General features: G+C 52.7%; 1 protein-coding gene across 1 annotated transcript in view; it reads right to left on the bottom strand.

Annotated features, from left to right (window-relative positions):
• ZNF853 (zinc finger protein 853) overlaps positions 1-176 on the bottom strand; it is a 9,758-nt gene extending 9,582 nt beyond the window's left edge. Inside the window, exon 1 of the mRNA XM_037740355.1 lies at positions 100-176. The gene's annotated coding sequence lies outside the window, so the exon portion shown is untranslated. The remainder of the gene's footprint in view (positions 1-99) is intronic.
• Positions 177-6,943: the final 6,767 nt, after the last annotated feature.

The raw sequence follows: 6,943 nt of genomic DNA, 5'->3' as shown, positions 1-6,943 counted from the left end.
GCCCCGGCCCCCTCCGCCGCCGCCGCCGCCGCCGCCGCCGCCGCCGCTCTAGGCAGCCGCAGCTCGGTGAGCTTAACCCTTCCCGGCCCGGCCACTCACCCCGCCCGGGGGACACGATGCGGCGGCCCCTGGGGCGTCCCGGGCCGGCCGGTGCAGAGCGCAGCGCGCGCTGTGCCGCATCCCCGCTGCGCGTGTCCGCGCACCACGGTTGGCGACTGTTGCTGCCTGTGTGTCTGGGTGGGGGGGTGCCCAGCCGGATTCCTGCAACCCCCTGGAGGACAGGCTTGGCCTCGGGGCTTCCCTGCCGGGGTACAAATTGTGGCTAATTAGCACTAAATTCGCTGACACTCGGAGAGGGAGGGAGTAGGTGCCATCCGGGCCCGGCCCCAGCAGGCCCTGGAGAGGCCACCCAGGTCCGCACCTTGGAGCCCTCCTCTTGGACCCCTGGACTGGGGAGGGGAGGGCAGGCCAGTAGGGATTGCGTGCCTCCCTCCCCCTGTTCGGGTACTGTGACCCGCATTGATCAAATGGGGCCACCTTGGAGAACTGGCAGAGCTGGAATCCTCCCTCCCAGCGCCCCTGCTGCCTTCCCCTAGCCACAAGGCTGGTGGTCAGGCCCTCCCACCTCCCCCACCCTCTCCTCTTTACCTTCTTTGCCAGCGGCTTCTTGCCTGGGTCGGGGTCTTCTCCAAGCAAAGCCTTCCCTAACCCCGTCTTTAAGTTACGCCACCTAACTTTACTGTCCTCGGAGCACAAACCTCTCTAACCTGGAGAATTCAAATTCAAATTAAGATGTTCAAATTCTTTAGAAAAACCTAAAGATCTGGGGGCAGGGCATGGTAGTTCACGCCTGTAAACTCAGCACTTCGGGAGGATCACTTGAGGATGGTAGTTTGAGACCAGCCTGGTCAACATAGCAAGACCCCATCTCTACAAAAAATGTTTTAAAATATTAGCTGGGCTACTAAGAAGTAGCCTGTAGTCCCAACTACTTGGGAGGCCAAGGTGGGTGGATCGCTTGAGCCCAGGAGGAGGTCAAGGCTTCAGTGAGCTATGATCGCGCCACTGCAAGCCAGCCTGGGTGACAGAGAAAAACCCTGTCTCCATCTAAAAACAAGCAAACACAACGGGCATGGTGGCTCACACCTATATTCCCAGCAGTTTGGGAGGCCAAGGTGGGCAGATCACCTGAGGTCAGGAGTTCAAGACCAGCCTGACCAACATGGAGAAACCTCATCTCTACTAAAAATACAAATTAGCCGGGCGTGGTTGTGAGTGCCTGTAATCCCAGCTACTCGGGAGGCTGAGGCAGGAGAATCGCTTGAACCCAGGAGGTGGAGGTTTCGGTGAGCTGAGATTGCACCATTGCACTCCAGCCTGGGCAACAAGAGGGAAACCCCATCTCAAAAAAAAACAAAAACAAAAAATCCAAAGATCTGGTGACCTGGGGTGCAGTAGGAATGCCACCGCCCCACACAAGAGCCCTCAGGGTGCACAGTCCCCTCCCTTCATCGTGTCCCTGGGCTCACACTGCTGTGGCACAGGTGGCCACCTTGTCCTGTTTTTGGAATCTCTCTCCCGCACAGGCACTGGAGTTCAAGGCTTCCCCTCTCTGGTCCTCACCTGAAAAGCCAGCACTCTGGTGGCTTCCGCCCCAGGCTAGAACAAGTACAGCAAGAACCTGGCTTTGGAGACAGAGTCATCCGGGGTCATGGGACCTTTCTGCAGCCAGGTAACTGCAGGTAAATGACTGCCTTGGATCTGTGAAGTGGAGATGGCAGCCTGCTAGGCAGGATAAGGATGAACAGATAGGGGAGCAGATAAGGAGGATAAGGCCAGGGGTTTAAGATAAGGGCAGGTGTGCACCTGCCTCCTCTTGCCTCCTGCAAGACCTTGTACCTTGAGGGGGCCCCTCCCTCTTCAGGTGTTTAGCCTTTCCTTCTGCTGGCTTCTATCTGGCAGCATTTACACATCCTCAGGGCTCTCCCTTCTTAAAAACGTGCTACCCTGGCCAGATGTAGTGGTTTATGCCTGTAATCCCAGCACTTTGGGAGGCCAAGGCAGGAGGATCGTGTGAGCTCTGGCTTTGGAGGCTGCAGTGAACCATGATCACGCCACTGCACTCCAGCCTGGGCAACAGAGCAAGACTCTGTCCGTAAAATAGAAAAGAGCTACCCATGCCAGGCATGGTGGCTCACACCTGTAATCCTAGTACTTTGGGAGGCTGAGGTGGGTGAATTATCTGAGGTCAGGAGTTCAAGACCAGCCTGATCAACATGGCGAAAACACTGTCTTTACTAAAAATACAAAAATTAGTCAGGCATGGTGGCGCATGCCTGTAATCCCAACTACTTGGGAGGCTAATGAGGGAGAATCACTTGAACCCAGGAAACGCAGGTTGCAGTGAGCTGAGATCTTGCCACTGCACTCCAGCCTGCACGACGGGAGCGAGATTCCATCTCAAAAAAATGAAATAAAATAAAGAGCCACCCACTTCTCCCTCCTGCCCTTGACAGCCAAACATTTTTTGCCATATTCTCATCTGCCCATCCCTCCTTCTACTCTCTGACCTGGCCTCACCCCAGCCAGGCAACTCCCCCTGATGTCACCTGCAATGTCCATGTCACTAAACCCTCATCACGTTTGGCCTCTGGGCAGTGTGAGACACTTCTGCCATCATGTCCAGGGAGAAACACCTTGGGTCCCCTTCCTCTTGGTCCCTTCTCTGACACCTTGTAGGCTGTGCTTCCCTGCCCCAGGCTCATGCTCACTTCTGCCCCAGAGACGAGTCCCACCCAGTCCACACACAGTTCCTCCCATTGAGCTTTTTGTTGTTTTTGAGACAGGATCTCACTCCCATTGCCCAGGTTAGAGTGCAGTGGCACAATCACAGCTCATTGCAGCCTCAACTTCCCAGGCTCAGGTGATCCTCCCACCTCAGCCTCCCAAGTAGCTAGGACTACAGGCATGTACCACCACATCCAGCTAATGTATTTTTTCGTAGAGATGGGGTCTCCCTATGTTGCCCAACCTAGTCTTGAACTCCTGGCCTCAGGCAATCCTCCCACCTCAGCCTCCCAAAGTGCTGGGATTATAGGCGTGAGCCACCGCAGCTGGCTATAATATTTTATTTATTTGAGATGGAGTGTTGCTCACTGCAACCTCCACCTCCCAGGTTCAAGTGATTTTCCTGTCTCAGCCTTCTGAGTAGCTGGGATTACAGGTGTACACCACCATGCCCGGCTAATTTTTGTATTTTTAGTAGAGACAGGGTTTCACCATGTTTGCCAGGCTGGTCTCAAACTCCTGACCTCAAGTGATGTACCCGCCTCAGCCTCCCAAAGTGCTGGGATTACAGGCGCGAGCCACCATGCCCAGCCCCAGCTAGAATCTTTTAATCTTTTTTTGAGACAGAGTCTCACCCTGTTGCCCAGGCTGGAGTGCAATGGCGCGAACCTGGCTCACTGCAACCTCTGGCTCTAGGATTCAAATGATTCTCCTGCCTCAGCCTCCCAAGTATCTGGGATTACAGGCACGTGCCACCACACCCAGCTAATTTTTTGTATTTTTAGTAGAGGCAGGGTTTCACCATGTTGGCCAGGCTGGTATCGAACTCCTGACCTCGTGATCTGCCTACCTCAGCCTCCCAAAGTGCTGGGATTACAGGCCTGAGCCACTGCACCCAGCCTAGAGTCTTTTAATAAGCCTTCCCACATCCTCTTTTGGCTCTATAAATAGCTCCCAACTCAACTTTCCACCTGGTCAATCTGGTCAGGAAGACATTTGCTTCACTGTTTCCTGGGGGCGTCCCTCCAGGGGCTTCCTCCCTGGGGATTCACACTGGGCAGGCTGCTGTTGGGGCTGCTGCCCGCCGTCAGCCTGGGACCCGCGCCCCCCCAGTGGGTGGATTACTTTAGGCCAGGAGTTTGAGACCATCCAGGCCAACATGGCAAAACCCATCCCTACTAAAAATACAAAAATTAGCCAGGCATGGTGGCAGGCACCTGTAATTCCAGCTTTCAGGAGGGTAAGACAGGAGAATTGCTGGAACCCAGGAGGTGGAGTTTGCAGTGAGCCAAGATCACACCACTGCACTCCAGCCTGGGTGACAGAGTGAGACTATGTCAAAACAAAAACAACTAATCAAAGTATCCACTGCAGTGACCCAGAACCACGTGTTCTCTGATGTTAAAGCTCTGAATGAAGATAAAAGAATGAGGGTTGCCAGGACCCCAGTGTGGGGCAGTTCCATCTGATGGCATTGGGATCCTCCAAGCAAAATCTCAGTGTTCATTTGCTGAGGCTTAGATTGAACTGGGGCTTCCTGAGGCTCTTCTGACACCATCTTGAAGTGCTGGTAGCCATGCAGGCTGGGACTTTTGACAACCTCAAGTCGGATGCCTTGGCCCATGCCTGTAATCCCAGCCACGTTGGGAAGCCGAGGTAAGAGGATCACTCGAGAACTACCCTGGGCAACATGGTGAAATCCCAAAGTGTCAGGATTACAGGTGTGAGCCACCACACCTGGCCAAATTGTACATGTTATTCTACACGTTTTTCTTTTCCTCTCTTCTTCTCTCCTCCCCTCCCCCTCTCCCCCCTCCTCGTTTCCCAGGCTGGATGTTAGTAGCTTGATCTTGGCTCACTGAAACCTCCACCTCCCGAGTTCAAGCAATTCTCCTGCCTCAGCCTCCTGAGTAGCTGGAGACTACAGGTGCACACCACCATGCCCAGCTAATTTTTGTATCTTAGTAGAGACGGGGTTTCACTATGTTGGCCAGAATGGTCTCGATCTCTTGACCTCGTGATCCGCCCACCTCCACCTCCCAAAGTGCTGGGATTACAGGCATGAGCCACCTCACCTGGCTGCTAATTTTATATTTTTAATAGAGACAATGTTTCACCATGTTGGCCAAGCTGGTCTCAAACTCCTGACCTCAGGTGATCCACCTGTCTCGGCCTCCCAAAGTGCTGAGATTACAGGTGTGAGCCACCTCACCTGGCCTGAATTGTCATGTTAAATGGATGAACTGGGTATGTGAATCATATCTTAATAAAACCACGACTTTAAAAACAACAGTGCAGCAAAAATCCTTGATCATCCCTTTTTGTTTCTAGATTTGCTGGGTCACAGGGCCATTCTGCTTTTTTTTTTTTTTTGATATGGAGTTTTGCTCTTGTTGCCCAGGCTGGAGTGCAATGGCACAATCTCGGCTCACCACAACCTCTGCCACCCGGGTTCAAGCTATTTTCCTGCCTCAGCCTCCCAAGTAGCTGGGATTACAGGCATGTGTCACCACACCCTGCTAACTGTGTATTTTTAGTAGAGATGGGGTTTCTCCGTGTTGGTCAGGCTGGTCTCGAACTCCTGACCTCAGGTAATCCACTTGTCTCGGTCTCCCAAAGTGCTGGAATTACAGGCGTGCACTACCGCGCCTGGCTAATTTTTATATTTTTAGTAGAGACGGGGCTTTACCATATTAGTCAGGCTGGTCTTGAACTCCTGACCTTGTGATCCACCCGCGTTGGCCTCGCAAAGTGCTGGGATTACAGGTGTTGAGCCACCACTCCCAGCCTACATTTTTAATAGGTTGTTTTAATTACACAGTACTAAACATACCAGCCAGGGGAGTCTGCAGTTGCTTTATTTCCCACATTTTTTTTCTTCCTTTTTTATTGTGGAAGAACTGTCTTGGGTCTGAGAGCAGCTGAGACATATCTCACCCCTGGAAAGTTTTGGTGCAGTCCACGTTCTGAGATGGAGCTGCAACGGCCCAAATGGTAAGCGTGCGTCTCGAACATGGAAGCAACATGAGAGGTTCTTTTCAATCTTTTTCTTTTCAAAACAAGGTCTTGCTATGCTGCGCAGGTTGGAATGCCATGGTGTGCTCACAGCAGCCTCCAAGTCCTGGCTCAAGCGATTCTCCTGCTTCAGCCTCCCGAGTAGCAGGGACTACAAGTGCACATCACCATGCCTGGCTAATTTCTGTATTTTTAGATGAGGTTTCACCATGTTGGCTGGGCTGGTCTTGAACTTTTGAACTAAGGTGATCTGCCTGCCCCAGCCTCCCACAGTGCTGGGATTATAGGCGTGAGCCACCACGGCTGGCCAGTTTTTCTTGTTTTTTTTTTTTGAGACAGAATCTCACTGTCACCCAGGCTGGAGTGCAGTGGCACAATCTCAGTTCGCTGCAGCCTCTGCCTCCCGAGATCCAGTGAGTCTCCTGCCCCAACCTCCCAAGTAGCAGGGATTTCAGGCACACACCACTACATCCAGCTAATTTTTGTATTTTTAAGAGTCAGTTTCACCATGTTGGCCAGGCTGGTCTTGAACTCCTGGCCACAAGTGATCTGCCCACCTTGGCCTCCCAAAGTGCTGGGATTACAGGCGTGAGCCGCTGTGCCTGACCACAGGTGGTTAAATTTCATCCCCAAAAGGTAAGCTCAATATTTTAATGCTCCTTGTTTGCTGTTTCCATCTCTCATTTCAGGCTGGGAAAGCCACAGTGACATGGTTCCTAACCTTTCCTTCCTCCTGAAGTCAGTTATGGGAGGACTCCAGGCAGACACCTTCCCCTTTGCAATAGGAAAAAGATCCTTGAGGGCTGTGTTTTGTACCTGAGGGAAGAAATGTGACACAAAGCCAACAGACCTGAAGCAGGGCGGGCATGGTGGCTCATGCCTGTAATCCCAGCACTTTGGAAGGCAGACGACGGCAGATCACCTGAGTTAAAGTGTTTGAAACCAGCATAGGCAACCTAGCAAGACTCCATCTCCGTAAAAAATACAAAAAATTAGCTGGGCATTGTGGAGTGCACCTGTAGTCCCAGCTACTAGGGAAGCTGAGGCATCAGAATCGCTTGAACCCGGGAGGTGGAGGTTGCAGTGGGCCGAGATCACACCACTGCACTCCAGCCTGGGCGATAGAGCAAGACTCCGTATC

The sequence above is a fragment of the Cebus imitator genome, unplaced genomic scaffold (genome assembly GCF_001604975.1).
Source record: "Cebus imitator isolate Cc_AM_T3 unplaced genomic scaffold, Cebus_imitator-1.0 Scaffold82, whole genome shotgun sequence".
In the NCBI taxonomy this organism is placed as follows: Eukaryota; Metazoa; Chordata; class Mammalia; order Primates; family Cebidae; genus Cebus; species Cebus imitator.
This window is presented reverse-complemented; position numbering and strand designations above follow the sequence as displayed.